The sequence below is a fragment of the Xyrauchen texanus genome, chromosome 42 (assembly GCF_025860055.1).
Source record: "Xyrauchen texanus isolate HMW12.3.18 chromosome 42, RBS_HiC_50CHRs, whole genome shotgun sequence".
NCBI classification, from domain to species: domain Eukaryota; kingdom Metazoa; phylum Chordata; class Actinopteri; order Cypriniformes; family Catostomidae; genus Xyrauchen; species Xyrauchen texanus.
This window is the reverse complement of record NC_068317.1, coordinates 5,400,081-5,421,668: the sequence shown is the minus strand read 5'-3', so window position 1 is coordinate 5,421,668 and position 21,588 is coordinate 5,400,081. Positions and strand designations below refer to the sequence as shown.

At 40.7% G+C, this 21,588-nt stretch overlaps 1 pseudogene; it reads right to left on the bottom strand.

The window, feature by feature from the left end:
• Nucleotides 1-15,780: 15,780 nt before the first annotated feature.
• The window catches only part of LOC127634801 (uncharacterized), a 54,780-nt pseudogene continuing 48,972 nt past the window's right edge, over nt 15,781-21,588 (bottom strand).

The following is a 21,588-nucleotide window of genomic DNA, read 5'->3' as shown; positions in this document are numbered from 1 at the left end:
AAATCAATCAGCGCAAAATAAAGATTTCAGGAACAAAGGAAGCTGCAAATGCAATCTATGTTTCTTTTTTTCCTCTCTGTTTTGCATGAGGGTCAATATAGCATCGAAAAGTGTACATCGGTTGTACACTAGAAATCAGAGTGCATTGTGGATGTAAAGATCGCACTATACAGGTAATGGATTTGTTCACTAAGAATTCAGTTCTCATATAGTGCACTAGGGAATAGGGAGTGATTTCAGACAAAGCTCTGGTCAGAGAGTGGTTTTGGAAGGATAAATGCAGGTTACCCACTAAGCTACTTGATCTTGTACGACTGCCACATGCATTCTGCATGCAAAAATATGCATTATTTGCTCCCTCTCAGCTTTATTTTAATCCAAGAGTTTCAAACTTACACCATTCAAATAGTATTAACACAGTGATTATGAGTGTGACTGAGCTTGATAAAGTAGTGCGATTTTATCCATTATCCATATTTACCATATTTAAGTGGATATGTGACAGAGAATGCGACAAGCAGAACCAGCTAACTGATTAAGGCACCTTCATTACCTGTGCCTTTGAGACATCCGTGACTTCCCTCACATCCTCTCCCTTAAGACAACGTGGGCAGGAAATCCGTCTCGTTCTTCACTTCTTAAATGGCTTTGAAATCAACCTTGTGACGTGTCAGCCTATGAACCCATTTAAAAGTGTGGCATAAGACTTACCCACCTGAATGTTTCATCTCATGTTAGTTGCGGTCATGGGGATTGAATTGTCAAATCGATATTAATGGAGAAACTTCAAAAACAAAACAGAAAAATTCTGTCAGGAAAATGTGCTCACCATGCTGTTCCAAACCCATATGACTTTTCTTCTTCCTTGGAATGGAACACGTCTGTTCTTATCCATAAAATGAAAGTAAATGGTAACTGGGACTGTCATGCTCTAAAATAACAAATAAAAACACGGTGAAATACTGTCAAATGTCTTTTATTCCATATTCCAAGTCTTCTAAAGTCATGCAATAGCTTTGTGTAAGTTGTAAATCACTGATAGTCTTGTCCTCCACTCTAACTGTAATTTAAAAATTGCATTTTAAGCATTGTGTTATTATATGGAAAGGAATAATTATTTGTATTATTAATAATAACAATGCTGTTGATTTAACACTCTAATTCAGTGTTATTAATTATATACAAATAGTATGTTAAAAAAAAATAACGCAATTAATCACACTACCATAATAAGGACTTGTTTTTGCGAGTGTCATTTAGCAGGGGGCAGTAAGCACAGCTTTAGCTGTACAGGCAATGCACAGATGGACAGAAACAAAACCTTTTGTTTTATCCAATCAATGCTTTACACATCCGACACAATAATGTTATGTTTTTGAATTATCTGAATCATTATAATTACTTTATATTATAATTATTTTTTATTATTAAATATTAAATTACTTTTGGGGTCTTTTTCAGAAAATATTTATATGCGATTAATTTGATTAATTAATTGGCATATCATGTAATTACAAATTTGAATTGATTGGCAGAACTATATAATAATTATAATAGTCATAATTGCCTTTTGTGTTTAACAGAACACCAGTTTAGAACTATATGAGGGCAAGTAAATGACATAATTCCCATTTTGGGTGAACTATTCCTTTCAAAGTAATCGCTGTAGCTGAAAAACAAGCAGTTGAATTGACTTTCCACATCACTCTTCCTAATCAATGTGAGGATTTGCTTTTCCTTGTCACTGGCTATTGCTTTAATATTCATGGGATTAGCGTGAAGCTATCTCGATCGAGAGCAGCCGCAGAGGGGCTCTAATGTAGTCACTTGATGCACATATTGTTTCTAGGGAAACCAGCTTAATGAGTTGCCTTCAAGAATGGTGAGATTGTAAACTGATAACACCTTCACTTGGTGCTCTCCATATTTACACATACGCCCATTCTTGAGATAGTGCCTACAGCAGTGAAGTTAGCTGTGTGAAATCTCTTTGCACATGAACTCTTTCCCCAATTTGCGTGTTAACCAACCATGCTCGTTGGTTTGCAATCCTTGTCAGTTATTCCAGAAGAAATTACTACTAATTATCAACAAACCTTGGAATGACTGAAGACTCATTTAATCAATGGGACTTCCTGGTTTTGTGGAGCTTCTGAAAAAAAAACTGAAGCAGTATCAACTGAAACGCTGGTAGGGGTATAAAGTTAATTATAAACTTTCACATTTATTAAATAATATCCTTCAATGAATCAAAGTTCATTGAAGGATATTTTATGATAATAAAACCCATTTAATTAGTATAAAACGTTTATTTGTTTGGTTCCTAGGAGACAGCTCTGGTGACAATCGAACAACTCCTTTACAAAAATGGAGAGTTCATGGCAAATTTACTTGCCGCAAATTAATTTCTGATCATTTTCACATTCAAATGAGATTTATGGCAAACTTGTGACAAATTGTCCATTGTTGCCAAAGTTTGCTCCAAGTTCACCACTACTGGTGGAAAGCTGAAAATGTCGGGCAACCTTTTGTGGTGAATCACAAGCTCATTTGCATGTGAAAATATCGAGTGGCAAATTTATGGCAAGTTTGCCAGAACTCTAGATTTTTTGTAAGGGCCGCTAAGCTAATGGAAGCAGTTGCGTTTGCTTATACAGCATCTTCCGAGCATCGGACAATGGAATGCCTTTATTGTCTGAATTTCTCATATCCATTTCCAGCCTGATCTAAATATATATATATATATATTTAATGTCCATTGATATGTTGCCCAAAAGCATACCTAAGTAGATCGTAGAAACTATTGGCACCAATGAGGTTAAGGTTAATGCTCTATTGAGTTTTAAATCAACAAAACCTACCCTAAACCTTAAACCTTACCGATCGTGTCAGAAAAGAAAATGTGACATAAAAACACAATTCCTGAATTGTGACATCCTCGTCCAATGTCTGTCTTATTTTTGTTGTCTGCCTTTGTGTGAGCACGCGGTTTCGGTTGTATTCCTTGCCTTGCGCTATTCGGTCTGTCTTGTTTCATATCAGGAGCATGGTGTCTGGATCCTGACTTCCTGTCTGGTTCGGTTTCAGTCTGTGTCGCGATCAAGATACTCATGCTCCATGTCTGTCTGTTATTGCCAAGGGTGCATTGTGCTTATGTCATCTTGGCAGCATGCACTCGCGTCAGTAATTTGTCTGCCTTTGCGAATGCGTGGTCGCAAGCTGTCTTCGTGTTGTGCTGAGGTTCAGTCACTTCCAGTCTAAGGTGTCGGGTGTGTGTGAGGCGAACTCTTGCACAGGTCTTGTTTTTGTTGCATGTTGCATGCATCGTGTGGCATTTGCCTCAGGATGTACGCTCAGGTTTTGTTTTGTGTGAGAATGTGTGGCATCACTTTGTTTGCCATTGCTACACATTCACTCATCTTGTTTGTCAGCTAAATGGGCGTATATTACCTTATTATCTTGGCAATGTGCATTCGTGCCATTCGGGTGTTTTTTCTTGTGAGAGCATGTGGCTTTGTTTTGTTTCTGTATCGTCTCATGTCTCTGTCTTACATCATGTCCCGCCTCCTTGTTTGCCCATTATTAGTATATTAGTCACACCTGCCCTGTCTAGTTAACCTGTTGATTTCTCTCCCTATTTTAGTCTCCTATGTTTGCTGTCCAGTGCCAGTTATTCTTGTTTCCAATATTGTGTTTGTTCCAGTCAGTTGTGTGTGTTGGTTGGTCAAATATTTTAGTCAGTTTATTCCCCCATCCCTACCCATTCCAATCGGTCCTGTCTCCAGTTTCCCCTGCCCCAGCCTGGATTATTTACATTGTTCGTTTTACCCTACAGGGTTGTTTATCCTCTTTGTGGTAGTTTTGGTTGAGTTTTTCCCTTTATTTTTGTATTTAATAAATTATTGTTTTTAAACTCTGGGCCTGCGTTCTGTCTCTGCATCCATGATACTTGCTTATTTAACTAGTCACTACGCTCCACATCTCTTGGCATGGTATGCCACTAAAAGAAAAATACATCAGACCTTGGACAAAATTTTAGTCAATTTGTTGCAATCAAACTACTATGTACAATGGTGAAATATATCTTTCTACACCATATCATCATGTTTTGAATTGAAGAATGATATTAAGGTTTATTTTTGGTCTAAATTATATTAGAAATATAATTCAGCAATGGCAGGGTGAGAATGCTAGAGAAATACACATCTTTACAGTTAGCTTGTAAAAATGACTGTATTTGCCATTAGAGCTGCACTTCTCCTTAGACTAATTTGGATTGCAGAGAAAGTCACTTAAGAGGATCTGTCACTCTTTCATTATCCTCCTATTTCCTCAGAACATGACCGTTCTCATCTGTGTTCCCGCAGCTCGCTGAAGCTCGGAAAATAAACCTATAACCCTACCCTTCAATTTCATTAAAGACCCTGTTTACCTAATTATTCATGCACTATAAATCAAGCAGAATGAACCTATTTCATGTTGCTTAATTAAAAGTGATTTTCTCATTCCACGGTCACATATTTGGACATGATGGTGGAGCAGGCCTGGTGATAGATGGAGAACCCAGCGCAAACAGTTTGAGAGAGTCAGGTCTTGATTGATCAATGCCCTCTGGGGAAGAGCGGGTTGAAGCTCACTCCCAGATCTTGGAGATTAAAGCCATAACAAGTCACCTGTCCTTCTTGCTTTCCTCTGTACCTCCTCTAAAGTTTGACCTTCTCACAGGCATCCATATGATCTCTTCTTGCTGCCACATTAGCGACTTGAAAATTGTCCCAGCGACTTTCACAAGTGTCAACGTTCACCATTGGGCCCGTCAGTTTGATTTCAAATGCTTGCAATTTATAAGCGGTCCCCGCGGTGTGTTTTTAAATTCCTTAAGACATTTTTGTAAGGGTTTTAGTAGTGGCCTTAGTGATGCCACAGCGCGATACTGTACACCGACTTCAAAGGCCATATTATTCCTTAGCACTAATAGCCGTAAAGACCATAGTGCCTTTTGCGTGGATAAAGAAACAAACATTGTGCAGCTGGAGTGATTCATTTTACCTCCCATTCTCATTTCTCCTCTTTTGTCTGGAATAATGTTGAGGCCTGACTCCTTTAGGCAAGCAGCATGTAGTAATATAGCAGCAGCCAGTGTGTGTGTGTGTGTGGAAGGTAGCAGATGTAAGGGTGGATGTGCATGGGCTGGGAACAGCCAGAATTGGTCTCTCCACTCTGTTCTTCGACTGACCTCTCTATGAGACTGCCAAAAGATTCACCGCGGGGGGCCCGAAGCAAACAGACATGCATTTCATAAGAGGGTGTCAATGGAGAAAGTTATGGAAGGGCATAAAACACAGCACACTTGCACTCTTGCAGCTAGGAATAAGACTACACGAATGTAAATATAAAAATATAAATGTTACACTGTAAAAAATCATATTTTAAACATCTTGTTTTCCCAGTAAATATGTCTATACATGAATAAATGCAGCGTTCCCTTTCCGCTGTCCACCAAAGCAGACAAAGAGCTTCTCAGAAAGTCTAAAGCTCTGCGTGCGGTCCAAGTAGGTACGCAAAGCACACACCGGACACATCAACGAAGGGGCTGGGTCTGCCTCCTCCTGGGGCAGCATTGCAGGTTCACTACTTGGTCTCTGAAGGGAGTCGTAGGAACCTTGGGCACTTAGCCCAGTCGTGGTCTTAGGATCACATAAGTGTCTGCCGGACCGAACTCCAGGAAAGTGACGTTAACAGAGAACGCTTGCAGGTCCCCGACCCTCTTGATGGAGGTGAGCGCGATCAGCAGGGCCGTCTTCAGGGAGAGGGCCCTGAGTCCAACTGATTCTAGCGGTTCAAAGGGAGGTCTCTGAAGGCCCGAGAGGACCACTGAGAGATTCCAGGAGGGGAACAGGCTTGGCCGGGAGGGATTTAACCTCTGGGCGCCTCTAAGGAACCTGATAATTAAGTCATGCTTACCCAAAGACTTGCCGTCTACTGCGTCGTGGTGGGCTGCAATAGCAGCTACGTACACCTTCAAGGTGGAAGGGGACAGCCTCCCCTCCAACCTCTCCAGCAGAAATAAGAGCACTAACCTAACTGCGCACCTCCGTCCTTCAGGTCCACCGCTGCGAACCAATCTAGATGTTGGACGCAAGTTAAGATGTGTTTTTGCATGAGCATTTTGAACGGGCAAAGCCCAGTTGAAAACTCGCAAGTCCAAGATCGGTCATAAGCCGCCGCTTTTCTTGGGTACGATGAAGTAAGGGCTGTAGAAACCCTTGTTCATCTTGGTTGGAGGGACAGGTCTATCAAATCTTTGAGTAAGATTGTCACGATTTCCGCACACAGGGATTTGGCATGTTTGCAGTGTACTGTGCTAAAGCGGACGCCCCCGAAGGAGGGGGGGGGGCATGGCAAACTGAATTGCGTAACCGAGTCAAATGGTCCTGGCCAGCCAGCGTGACAGGTTGGGAAGTGAAAGCCACATGTCCAAACTCCGCGATAGGGGCACTAAGGGGACGTGAGAACGGCATTTGCTGGCCAGGTGACCCAGAGACAAAGGAAATAGCTCTTTTACTGAGAATGTGGGTACCGCAGCCCCGAGGGGGAATTCAAGAAAAGATTCTCCTCTCAGCCCTCCACCTGCTCCGGAGCTAACGTCTTGGTCCCTGGGTCGATCGTCTCAGGAGCGCCTGGGAGCCTCGCGGGTCCTCGAGGGGGTCCGTGAGACAGGGGGGCATCGACTTCCTGCGGGGTGGGTTCCAGTCCAGCCCCACGCTGGCGGCGGCCCGGGAAAGCATGTCGGACATCTGCGCGTCAGCCTCAGCCTGGGTGTGCTGGCCCGAAGGCGGCAGCCCAGTGGAGTCGTTCGCGTCAGACGCCGGACCGCTCTCCGATGCAGTGGCGAGCTCATCCACCTCGATCTCTTGAGGATAGGCAGGCTGGCCGTGAGGCTGTTGCCTCGAGCACAGACAGGATCCAACGAGCGTGCCAGGGGGCGGGTGGTCCAAGTCAAGTCAAGTCAAGTCAAGTGGTTTTTATTGTCGTTTCAACCATATACAGTTAGTACAGTACACAGCAATACGAGACAACGTTCCTCCAGGACCATGGTGCTACATAAAAACAACAAAGGACCAACACAGGACCACATGAGACAACACAATGAAATAAAATACCTATATAAAATACCTATATATACCTATATAAAGTGCACATGCAAACATGTGCAAAAAGTATGGGACAGTACAACAAATTTCTGACAATGAACAGGACAATAGACACAGTGCAGCGCCGATCAGTACTAAGTAGTGCAAAAAGATGACAGTTTCTAAAAATGTAAACATAACATACTATGAGATAATGTTCTATGCACATAGCAGTTATTGGAGTAGCAGACAGTTATAAAGTGACAGTAATTAAAGTGCAACTCAGGACACGTGTGTGTGTGTCAAACCACACATACACACGTACCAGGCCGTCCCCAGATCTCCTCCATCGCCAGCTGCATCGTCCTCAATCCCATAGGAAGTAGGAGCGACACGGGGGGCGGCTGGAGTGGCATTCCTTTGGTTGAAGGAAAGTTGCGACCGCAACGTTGCCATGGTCATGTTCTCGCAGTAAGAACATGAATCAACCACAAACGCTGCATCGGTGTGATCACAGCCCAGACACACGAGACCTGTGGCCGTCTGAAGCGGAGAGCACTCTACCGCATCCAGGAACTACATAGGGGCATAAGGGCACGTCCTGAAAAGGACGTTCAACTCCGCTGTGTATTGCTCTTTTAGAGGAAAATACTCTTTTACTGACAAATTCACTCTTTTAGCAACAAACACTTTTAAGTATTGCGCTGTCGAAGCGATCAGGGGCAAACTGCACTGCCATGCAGAGAAGGAGAAAGCCACTGAAGTGGCCATAGATCCAACAGCAGAATCAGCACAGAGGAAGAGGAACAGGTGTGTGACTCGCAGCTCACTGCATACACGACCATCAGCTCCGAAGAATATTTCTGAATGAACTAGACGTATTTTCCCAACTTTATACCTGTATGTCCAGGGGCGGGTATGCAAATACTGTCTGCCAACTTCTCATTGGCCATTTTTCATAGATCAGAGGCATATTCGGCGCTCAAGAGAGACCCCTAGTGTCGCTTCTTCGACACAAGGTCGAAGTGTGCGATAGAAGGGGACCATTGTTACACTGTATTAAACCACCAGTAACCATGTAACCATAGGAAATTTAGTTACTATAGTTTTACTACAAATAGCATAGTTCAACTACAGTTACTGTGGTAAAACCATGGTTAAAGGTGCTATATGTAATATTTGTACTGTACTAAATCATAAAATGACTATAATATGTCATTATAGAAATAGGAAACATGCTAAGTTGAAATACTTCTCCGATAACAATGCTACAGTCAGTATATTGAACTTTGAAGTTTCCATTCTGGGCTGGAATGTTTAAATTTTGGCCTGTGTGATCCCGCCCACTGCCCACTCACTAATAGAATTTTGACAACGTCAGTTTGCCAAGTTTTCAGGTAAACAACACTGTGTGCTGCAGCCATGGAAGCCAGCAAACGAACTGGACCAGAGATAACAGATTCCACCCGACCCAAAATTCATCGCCATCCATCTAAAAACCACCATGACCAGAGGCGTAGTAAAACAAGGATACATATTGGAGATGCCTTTGGAAGATGGAGGCAGCATAAAGCCCAGAAATCCTTTAAAATGGATTCTGAGTTGGTTAATTTGCATGTCAACATTCTGGCAACCTGGGTCTGGGGCGGTGCAGGCAACTCTCTAATATTTAGAAATTGGTCTGCAGTACCCATTTCAAATGCTTGTTGTCAATCTTAAATATTGCACCTTTAATTTTAATAAGGGATGGATAAAGGTAGAAATTAAATTACCTCCCTGTCCTTTCAGTGGTTCCGTATTTTACCGTGGCATCCAAGATACCAAAATTAAATAGATATATTATTTCAAGTACAGTATGTCTGTTAAAACCAAATATAGTTATGTTGTAAAACCATGCAATTTTGTGTCCTGAAGATTAGAGTTATACAATCTTTAATGCATTTAGACATATATTAATCTCTATATTTTCTAACTTCAGGACAAAAAATGACAGGAAAATCCCCTCTCCCTCAAGGTATAAAAATAGCACCGTTCATGCCCCTCTGTGTCAAAGTTAGGGCACACAGTGGGGTGCAGACTTCAAAGCAAGAAGGGAATTCTCCAAAAACAACTGCTGGCAATTTCAAATCAACACACCCTTCCAGTAATCTGTTCTCTCAGAGATGCTATTCCAAAACATTTCCTCAATGATTTTCCCAATTAATCATGTTCCAATTACTATTTTTGATATCTCATTCCAGTAATTAATTTTATTTTAAATATATACTAAACGAATTGAACGCCACATCAAATAATTAATGAAATTAAATAAATATTTCAATGGATAGTTGACATGAACCATTTTTGAGAATTTGACAAGTCCAGCAGTGTGACATGCCATACTCCCATCTAAAACTAAAAAAGCATTTTGCAAATTATTTTATAATTATTATACATGCATTTTATATGGCCTCATTAATTGAAACACTACATGGAATATTTGTACTTTTATAAAATTATTTTTCACACCACAGGACAATTTAAAATGAAGTAATGCAGTCAAAAAGGTTATTTACTATGCTGAAAGCTAAAATATCCACAGAAACTGTGCACTTTTCATTTTACGTTCATTTTGTTTAAATAATAATAATAATAAAATAAAACCCTCATGGACATGGTATGCATCAACCCTCCAAATTCATATCTGAGTGTTAAATATTAGTAACAAGCAGCTGGATGCCAGAAAAGACAGAGTGGGCGGCAGAAAGAAAAAGCAGTTGAGAGTGAGTGAGAGACACAGAGAGAGAGAAAGATAGAGGCAGTGGAGGACCTGCCTATTTTGCTTAACAGTTGGTGGGAAATTAAAATGACCTGGTGAGGTTAAAGGCCAAAAAACATGTCAAGAATTTCCCAGGATACATTTCAAGGGCGACCAGGACAGTGAAAAGGGGGCTTGCTTTCATTTGGGCCTCACAATCAGATGCGTGTATTTCAGCGTCCGTTATATGAAAAAGGATAAAAGGCTGGTGAAGTAGATTACACTCCATCAATAGAGACAGAATGAGATGCAAGTTATTGTCTGTTGGCTGACTGTGTGGCAGTGTTCTGTGGTTAAGCGGAGCTCTCGATGGCCCCAGCAGGAAGCTGGCTGCTCTGGCCCATCATCAGGTGCTGTCACTCGCCCCTCCACCATATTAATTATGGGATAAAAACTCTAATCCTTTGCCTTTGGAGCAGCAGGCTGGTTTTGAAGCTGGACTTCAGAACACAGAAAACTTCATACTAAATGACTGTAATTTAAAAAAGGAAAAAAATACACTAATTTCCTTTAATATTCCTTTTTAATATTTATAATTTGTAGCTTGTTTTACCAATTCCCCATTATTCATTTTCAGTGAGGACCACATTAAAGGAATAGTTTCCCCAAAAATGATAATTCTATCATCATTTAGTCACACTTATGCCATCTCAAACTCATATGACTTTCTTGGAATGCAAACAAAGATATATTCAAGGATATATGTGGTAATTAAGCACATACAATGCAAGTTAATATTTTACTTGCTTTCAGTTCTTCCTCATAACCATCACTGAGCCTGTTTACATGCAAAGCAATACACTGATAACTCCCAAAAATCTGCTTGTTTAAAAAATCGGGTAAAGCAAGAATTCTGTGTTTACATGAGATTTGAAATAATCAAGTTATTCTCTGCTTTTGACATCAAACTATGAAGAGTCTTGCACACAACAAGTTCACATTGGATAAGCAGGTAAGAACACCGGTAGAGTTGTTTACATGTAACACGAAATCCAGGTGATGAGCAAAAATCTACCTGTGTCGATCGGTTTAATCTTAAGCCGTTAGAAAGGAAAGTTTTAAAGGAAAGTCATTTAATGCATTTAATGTACATTACCACACTCGTTGTTGGTTTATTTACCATAATATGTGTAAGAAAGTGCATGTAAACATGCTTAATGTCACTGTATGGCTACCTACACAAAAGACAATTGAGCCGAGATGGAGCACTTGAATAAACATGAATGGAAGGAATTGGAATGCCCAAAATGGTTGGGTGTAGAAAAGAAAGTTCCGCCTTACAGGTAAAAGAGCCAATCACCTTTTAGATACAGACATTACCTGTCAGTCAACTCGAGAAGGACCAGAAAGATAACGTTTTTTTTCCTTTATTTTTATTTAAGATATTGTGGTCAGATTTTACTGCTATTCCTACCATTATGTAGATTTCAGTCTTACCCCATTCAAGTGCATGGGAGCTGTACGTGTATGCCGCTTGTATCCAAAAAATAGCTGCCTGGGAGTGTTCCCTAGATGAATGCAGAGTGGACTGTTTTGACTTGAAAGGGACTTTGCCACTACCACTTTGGTGAGATACGTAAGCAACAACCTTACAATTACTCCGAACACCCCATAGCAACACCATGACAACCATCCAGCAAACTAGCAACAATATAACAATGCACTAAAAAAACACTCAACCGCATATGAATGCCTTGGCAACTACCCACTACACTATTACCCTTACAAACAATTTACAGTTCTGGCAAACTTGCTGCAGATTTGCCACTCATTATTTTTACAGCTCTTCATTGATAATGGTGCACCTGCCGGAAATCTTTGGTGACAATAAATAATTTGCCGCAAAGCTCATTTGCATGTGAAGCACCAAGTTTATGGCTTTCAAGTTTGTCAGAACTCTACATTTTTGTAAGGGCAACCCACTACAGCAGAGGTCCGCAACTCCAGGGGTTGCGACCCAGTACCGAGCCGTGGAAGAGTTGCTACCAAGTCACGAGAACGTTCTGGGAAATATTTCTGTGTCTAGCACTGATATACGCCACTGTTGTGACCTTTGCCCTTTAAGAGGCACAATCCAAATTTACATAAAAGGCGCGATTACGTAAAACATCGATTCCACACTTCCTATAGATGAAGTTACGGTTTTCAAGCAAATGCTCAGAAAAGAACTGCTGTCTATGGGCTAAAACTGATTATTAGAGGTTTTGTCATCTTTAAATTTCCACCAGATCATTGCATCAGGAAAAACAGCTGTTATTAAGTTTTTGATAAGGAATATGATCATACGGAAGTAAGAATATTATTATTTATTGTATGTGGGTTAATCATTTAAGCAGTAAAGACACATATTGCATTTCTGTTGGTAGTTTTTATTTTAATAAATCACATTTCTTAGGCTTTAGAAGTGTGTTATATGTGTGAGGATGTCTGACATAATCACACAAGCTCATTGAAGCAAGTTCAAACTTGTTTTGCCGATATTTCAGAAAAGAACCCACATACTTTCTTCACTGTAAACCATAGATTGCATTTACCAACATACAATATTATACCTCTTTAACCAGCAAAACAGTTCTTCCTACATTCCATTGTTTTAGAGTTTGTAAAGATGTTCCTTTTTTGTGGATCTGCTGAACCTATATGTACAGTAAATTGATCTAAGGATAATTGCTCCCCGATGGATCTCCAGGTATCATTAGTATGTAGCTCTGGTACACCTCTAATGGGTCTGTACTGGTGTACATTATTTTAAAACTACACCAGTAATGTTGCTTTTAAAAATGTCCATAGCAAAATGTTATTAGAAAGAAGAAAACCCCATATTCAAGCAGCTTCCCCGTTTTCTTTTCTCAGGATAAGCATTCAGTTTGCTGTGTTTAAGACGCATGCCATGACATTTACAACTTATTTTACTGCCGTAATGTTTCAGACTAAGACAGGATTCTCAGATTTTCATACTTTAGTCTTACATTTGGAAGCCATTCGAGCTGTTCTGCTCTACAAATCCAAAATGTAGTAACTAGGCCAACATTGAAACTGAGAAAAATGGCTTCCAAACCTGACTGTAATAGCACAGATCATATGCTGCCTTCAAGTGAGCCTTGGGAAGTTCCTACATCTGAGTCGGGTATGTGTTACTGCAGCATGTCACACATTCAAATGGGAAACAAAATACAGAAGATGCCAGACCTAAAAACACAATGAATGACGCAATATCTCTTTTTTCTGTTGTGCCAATGGACACCTGCATCACTTTTACATGACCCATGATGTTCTGTATTAATGCGTGTCATCTAACATATTATTAATTTCCTTAAAACAAACTGCTATGGGTGAGTCATTAGTTGACTGTCACATATAACCTATAAATAATATTGAAATAAAGCATTGCAATTAAATTAACTTAACAAAATGATTCCTTTCCATTATCTTTTATGTCGACACACCCCTTCCAAAATCACAACTTGGCAACTCGGTTATCAGCTAGAATTAAGACTTTCCCCCTTGCAAATAAATCTTCTCTTGATCATTCATGTGCCCGGAACTCGTAATTAAGATATTTACAACTTCACTTAAAGGCCACAACAGTCGAGGAGACCCGATTCCATTTATAACTCCATTTGGATTTTTTTTACTACATTTTCCTTTCGTAGGGCAGTGTTGCCCATCCATCATAAAATTTGGAAATGCAACTATGAGCTAACAGTCTGATCTCACAGTGAAATTGGAAACAATAGGATGACTTCCGTTTGGCTAAAATCAGTCTGTACCAGGGGCAGACTGGCCGTCGGGGGCACTGGACATTTTTGCAGTGGGCCGCTGGGTAATTTGGGCCAGCCCGTTGCTGTGCAAGTACCGGCCCATCCTACAGGCGAAATAGACGGCTGACCTGGGTTCCGTGTGGTGGCTTCACGTTATACTCCACAGCATACACGCACAACTCACCACGCACCCCACCGAGAGTGGGTCATATACCCTATATGTTTCTGCTAAATATAAAGCACAAGTAGATAACGCAACAGCATTGCTCTGAAATAAAGGAAGGTTATTTACTGCAGTAATGTTTTCTTATTTTATATTGTTTCGGACTGTTTTGGTTTGTGAACGATGCTTGGTCTGTGGTCTGTGCAAGTTTCTTTTGTAAACAATGACGTGCTTCCTGCCTCCTCCTCCACGTGACGAGTGACCTTACCAACGAGCTTATGTCATCCCTCTCATGAGCGCGTGTCACAGAGATATACGGGAGAGAACATTTATAGTTAAAATGTATACAAGTATTGTTTTGTTTCTAAAAATAATCAATCTTTTGGGTTCAGAATAACTTTATTTGTCGACTGGAGTCTTGTGGATTATTTTGATGCACCCTAAATCTGCTTTTTAGACTGTCAAAAAATGGAGTACATTCACTTGCATTGTTTAGAGGTGGTGTGAAATGAAATACTAAAAATCTTAAATTCTGTTGTGATGAAGAAAGAAACTCAGATACATCTTGGATGGTAAAGTATCAGCACATTTTCATATTTGGGTGAACAATTCCTTTAAAGCTTACTTTGTTTAAAGGATAGCAGAACTATTTTCTGTATAATGATATTGTATATATGTGTGTATATATATATATATATATAAGTTCTTTTAATATTAAATCAATAAGCCTGTGTGGTGTGTTACGGGCTGGATTTGGTGGGCCGCTCTAGGGCCACTTTTTGGTCCCAGCCACCCCTGGTCTGTTCATAATGAAATTTGAAACGCCGCCCCCAGTGGCAAATGCGTTAAATGTTGTTGGGCGTAAGGGCATGTGTGAGCTCCATTGCTCAGGTGTATTGTTCATGGAGGGCACCAAAAGCGAGTTGTAATGCGAGTTGTTTTCAGCTGTACAGGCAGTAATATATAAAAGAGGAATAAATATTTTATAAACTGAACCCCCTAATTTTGTGTACACGATTAGGTCGCTCATGCTCTTGACACTACGCGCTTCCCATCATGCCACAGGGGAAGGTAAACATGCTGGTGCCGATGCAAAAATGTCTGATAGGAGATTCCGCTTGTCAGCGAATCAGCATAATGTGGCCAATCCTAAGGTACTGGAACTTTCAGAAACAACATGCCGACTTCCTGTGTAATCATGTTGGAGCTAAACCCCGGAACAGTGCACAAACATTCTAAACAATTAGGGGACATTTCGCACAAATGTGAAAAATATTTTTAACACATTTTGGTAATGAATATTGAAATGTACCATTTGTAGTGCCATATAGTGCCTGTTTGAGAACAAGGCAAACAAACTATAGGTCTAAAAATTGTATTTGAGTTAGAGTTTAATACATCTCCTACACAGAATGTTTGCAAATATCAACAAAACCTTTCAGTGGAATAACATTATCTGATGAATTGTGAAGAGTAAGAGCAGGGATTTGCATTAGTAATTTAAAAAGAGCCAATTTAGATTTCTGTTAAAAAAATATGGTGTGTTATTTTACAGAATTAAGCCATCATTGTGTCACATTTCTAACTGATAATTTTAGCCACAATAAGGTGTCTCTGAAATATTTAACCCTTGTATTGTCTTCACTTTTGGGACCCTCTCAAATTGACCCGGAACTTATTTTGGGTTTTAAAAAAAATTCTGAAATAAAAATGTACTTCATAAACCATTAACATATATTGTCTTGATCTCAAATTCAAACAGTTGAGATAACATATATATATTTAAGGATTGCAATCAGTCTCTACTAGAACACAATTAATTATGGAAGTGTGATTCATTTTTTTTGTCATACGGTTAGAATTGATCCACTGTACTTAATAGTATAGTAGAGGTTGGTGCTTGGGAAAAAAGAGTGGCATGCCTGTCTACAAAGCACATGCATCACACAATTTGGCAGTATGTGTACCACAGATGTACTTTTTGCAGTTTATGCATGTGGTTTGTGTCTTTGTGTCCTTTGATGGTCCACACACCTCGCAGCACTTCCTCTTGCCACCGGCTGAAACCTAGAATAATGAAAAGACTATTAGTTCAGGACTTTATTTATTTATTTCTAATATCACACACACACACACACACACACACACACACACACACACACACAACTACTTCAGAAACTTGATGTTGTGGTCGTGTGAGGCGTGCAGGTGGGACAGCTGGAGCCTCTGCCATTCTCCTCACTGTGGCTAGAGAAGCTGGGGTCCTTGGCACATGTTGTCTCCTTTGGATGTGTGGTGTCACCAGTGCCTTGCCTAGCTCCTCAAAGAAAAGTCATCTTCTTTGGAGCTTCTTTTGGTTCCAGTCTGGGTTGATTGCCATCCAGATTGTAAATGCATTATAGGCTGAGACATCCAGCATGTTGTAAAAGATCACGATTGGCCACCATAGCATTCTTCTTTGACAGCTGTAGCAGGCCAGCAGCTTGTCTAGGTTGTCTACCCCTCCTTTGGTGGCATTATAGTCAAGTATGACCTCTGGCTTATAGTCCTCCCGGCTACTTATTGTTACATCCCTGTGTAGAGTGCTCATGAGCACCAAATTTTTCTTCAAGTAAGATACCAGGGCAGTGTTGGTCGTGAACATAAAGTTGGAGGAATAGACTGGCCTTTTCTTCACAGTTAGAACCTCAGGTGGGAGCTCCGTCCTATTTTTCAGGATTGTTCCAACCATTGTCAGCTTTCTTTTGAGAAGCTCCTGTCCCAGGTTGTACGACGTGAAAAAATTGTCGCAGACAATGTTGTGACCACTGAGGCCTTGTAACATATCTAGCACCACTCGTGTACCCTGGTTTCTTTCAGCAGCTCCTCCTTCTGGCTTCCCTGTATAAATTTGCATGTTCCATTCATAAGATTAAACAGCATCACAGGCAGCCCAGATTTGGATGCCATACCTTGCTGGTTTTGAGTGCATATACTGCCTGAAAGGGCAGCAGCCTCTAAACCCCACAAGCCGTTCGTCCACAGTTACTTTGGGCCCAGGGTTGTAAAGACGGGGAAGCTGGTCCACCCACTGGTCCCACAAAGTGCGGATTGCTGCCAACTTGTCCCCACACCAGCTAACAGGTCTTGATTCCCGGTTGTCAAATCTGATGATCCTTGAGAATACATGGAAGCTCTTTGTGGCTCTAAAATTGCTCTCCATGTCTCAGCATCCCACAGACTTTCAGTCGACTCCCTTCTTGACCTGTAGACACCAGCAAGAATGAGGATGCCAAAGTAGGCATGAAGATGCATGATGTCCATCTCTTTCCACTGGTCACCGAAAACACGTCTCCCCTCAAGCTTGGTCATATCCAGAATAATTTTCTAAATTGAGTCTGGAATCAGCAGCTCAAAGGATGACTTGATATCCTGAACATGAGTCACTGCGAATCGTGTGGGCCCTAGTACCATCCGTATTATGTTAGCAGCTGAGCGAGGGGGCTCTCTCACTGGGGATGAAGACCATTCAATCCATCCATTCTTAGACAAATATGGCTGTGGGGCTCTTCCAGTGGCTGGCTGTGGGGATTTTTCAGTGGCTGGCTCTTGGGCTGCTCCAGCGGCCACCTGTGGTGCTCCTTGTGGTGCATATTCTGAGTGAAGGCCATCTTCAAATTCACTTTCAGAATCAGAATACTCTGAATTGATATCTAAATTATCCTCATATTCGGAGACATCTTCCTCTTCCACATCGTTGTGTGCCTGACTCTCTTCAAAAATTAGCTCTAAAGCCCTCTGACAGCTAAATCTTCTGGTCACACTGAGGGTGGAAGATTCTCTACTGTGATGTAGAGGTATTTATCCCTTCTGTCCCACCCCCTTGATGTGTAGGTGAGAGGCGCATAGTGCGAGAAAATGTTTGATGTTTCTAATGTTATGGAATAAGATTCTAAAAAAGAGGTTTGCAGTTGGACACATGAAAGAGGGTAGAGTGCGAGAAAGTGAGAGCAAACAGCTTCTCTGTGCTTAGATTATAATAATGTGTTTGTGTGTGTGTGTGTTTGTGTCTGTGTATGTGTGTGTGGGCATGTTTCTGTGTGTCTCTGTGTATGCGGGTCAAACTGACCCGAAGACCATATGAAGGCTGTAAATCTGTTGGGTATAATAGCATGTGTGCTCAATTATAATTTTTTTGTTTGTACATGTTTATGACAGAAAATAAGCTAAGACATTGAGTTTTTTATAATTGCACCATTTTTCATCTTGTAAAAATTTGAAACAGGTCAATTTGACCTGAATACCATACAAGGGTTAAAAGTGCTCCACCTAAAATGCTGTGCCTTGCCAGTTTCCCTGGAAGAAATGGAAACTTCTTAAGACCACATCAAAGGGGAGTCCCTGCGGTAGTGCTGGACAACATTATCACTGGCCAGGAAAGCCTGAGCTGCTTTCTGTGATGTGAATTAGTGGTAGGCTGCAGTGTGGAGGCTCTGGATGAATACCTCCACAGCTCCGCATGAAGCCACATAGAGAGAGAGACCTGCAGCTTTTATGGTTGTTGTTTCAGGTGGAGATTCTGGCTGAAGCAGCTGTGGTTTGATTGTGGGTTTGAATGCTGCCCTCTTGTGCTGGATTTTACACAGACTGTATTATGGGCTGTGAAATTATTTTTAATATGTTTATCAATTTCCCATTTGTGATCCCTTTATTTTATCCAGTGTATTTTGTACGTGCTGCATAATGCTACTAAAGCCAAGAAATAATACATACCAGATATATTTCCCAACTTAGTTTCAAGGTTGTGTAGAAGGTTTATAGCAGTGGTTCTCAACTAGTTATGCTTCAGGACCCAGATCTCACTGGACGTCAAGTGGTGACCCACCATAGTACAAAACATAATGTCCAGGTTACTTTCGTAACCTCCGTTCCCTGACGGAGGGAACGAGACGTTGTGCCGATGTAGTGACACTAGGGGCGCCCTTGGAATCTTCTGATCTTTGAGAAAAGGCCAATGGAATTTGGTGAGTGGAATTTGCATGCCACTCTACCAAACATACAGGTATAAAAGTACCTGGCTTGTAACCACTCATTGAGGTTTTGTGCTGAGGAGCCGAGACAAGGTCCCGGTAATTTCAGCGGGTAGTTCAGTGTTGTGGCAGGAGGGACACAAAATCTAGTTCCCTCCATAAGGGAATGAAGGTTGCAAAAGTAACCAGGACGTTCCCTATCTGTCACTCACTCGACGTTGTGTCAATGCAGTGACACTAGGGGTCCCTATACAAAACACCATGACTAACTGAACTGTTACGTGGACTGGCAGTGCGAGACGGGCAGACCTTTGTGTGCCTTGTAGCCAGCGCACCCGGCCGTCACGTAACCTTCCCAATGCTCTTACAGGCTTCATACAAGATTTGAAACAAGAAAGCGCCACGGATGGCGGCGTCGGTGTGTAGCTCTTCAGTTCTTTTGTTGTTTTTGTCTGTTTGTCCTGTGTTTAGTAATATTTTTCAGTCAGTTTTACCAGGGATGATCTGCTGAACATTCGGCAGCATGTACCAGACAACCTTTCCCCAGTTTTTGAATATTCAGACATTTTGCTGGACATTTTAGTCAAAGGCGCAGTTGTGTTGTTTAAACACACTATGAGACACAGGCTAGGAAGATGAGCACAATGCCCATCTCGGGGCACCATGCCCATCTCGGGACTCAAGTCTGAAGCAAGTGCTTGTTTTGTTGTTGTTTTTTTTTATTATGGGGGGTCTCGGCACAGCCAGGAAAATAAAAAATGCCACTCTATGTCAAAAAGGTTGCCAACCCCTGCGATAGAGCATTAACCTAAATAACATTATCTTGTAAGTCTTGTCAAAATCATAGTTCTAATCACAAAAGTAATAGCACACATCTCCTTATCAAGACAGATATTTTGGGGTCTGTACCACTATAGAATGCCCATAGCATGACAAAATGGGGTAATGACATCCGAATCAAAGTTTACTCACGTGATTAACTGAAAGTGAAGCGCTGCTGGCTTGTGATGCGCGAGTCTGTTGGGTAAACTGCAGTCTCATCACATTTTAACTTTTTGTTTAGCCTCCCATTCAGCAGATAAAAACACGCTGTGTGAAAATGAGGATTACATCAACATGTAGATTGGAATGCAGGTAATTTATGTAAATAAAATCGTCTACTTCTGTCTTGCTATTGCTGACGTGCCAGTGATTACCCCTCCGGGTTCCAATGCTGGCATGCGTGCCATAGGCTGCCGACCCGTCTAAATAAACCTAAATAAATGACAGTATCATGGACATTTTTGGTCTTCAAATAAGTATTTTCAATTAAACATCATTGATTTGACCTCACTAAAATATTTGGCAACAATACTTGCAATATGGCAGCGCTAAACTACCAAAGATTCTTTTGACTTTTAAAGAAAAGCAGAAGTCATATACAGAGAAAGACACTGAGCGAGAGGAAAAAATGACCTGCCACTTTTATGAGGCCAAGGAAAAAAAAACAGGTGGAAGAGAGGGAATAATTGTTTGATCTGTCCTTTGCCTGTCGCTGCCCTAATCACTCAAGACTGATTCAGAAAATGCAGGCTTAAATGTCAGAGGACCACCTGCGGAGAGCTAGTCCGTTTCCCCTGCCCTGCGCGCCTATAGCCTTGTAATCACCACTCTTTCTCTCTGCACAGACTTGGCACTCTACAGCCGCCTTGATTGAGCACCTCAAACTAACAAGGTATCCACCAGTCCTGCCAGACTCTAGCGGGCGATTGAAGATGCCCCTTACGATCTCAGATCTGTGCCTTTGGCTGTAAAATCCACCATCAAAAACACAGAAGCTTTTTGAATGTAAAAATAGGGGAAAGGTATGAACCAATGAGAAATAAGCTGGCACGTTTTGCAATGCTTGTAAAGTGGTTACATCATATTTTTATCCACCTGAGGTCGACTTACAATGTAAGTCAAGTTTTCTTACACCCAAAAAGAAATAGGCTACATTATTTATATTGCTACTGTAACTAAAATACTTACATTTGGATGACCTCTTTTCATGTGAAGTAAGGTACAGTAGGCGGACGCACTTACGGGTTGAAAGTTTGCTTTTGGATACCATTTAGTTTGTGCTGCCCTATCGCACTGCATTGTAACAGGCCATCCTTATCACAATATTATTTGTACTGTATTCATATGTAACATTTAAACCTACATTTGTTAATTTATGGATAGACACAACTATATTATAAACATACAATATGGATGCATTTACAGCAACTGTGCATTTATTCACTGAGCACTGTGCTGCACTTACTGCTTGCACTGCATCATTTTACGTCTATTTTTTCTTTTTTCTTTATTTTAATAATTATAAAAATAAACTTTTTATATATATTTTCTTCATCATTTTAATGTAAAGCACTTTTAATTGCCACCGTACATGAAATATGTTATATAAACAAACTTGCCTTACCATAACATTTAAGGATTTTCAGCTTTAGAAATGTAAAATTTTTTTAAGAATCCTTTCTATTATATGAATATTTATATTCATACTTTTTATAGATATTGTGGATCCCTTAAACCTTCCCGTCATTTTTGAATGTTTAAATGAGAGCTGGATTTGACTGTTGCAACCGCTACGACAGATGGAGACAGAGGTCATTAAATAAAGACTTACACAGTCTCATCATGTGGATTTTAAAGACTTGGGTTACAGTGGACAAATAGAATGGATTACTTGTATTATTAT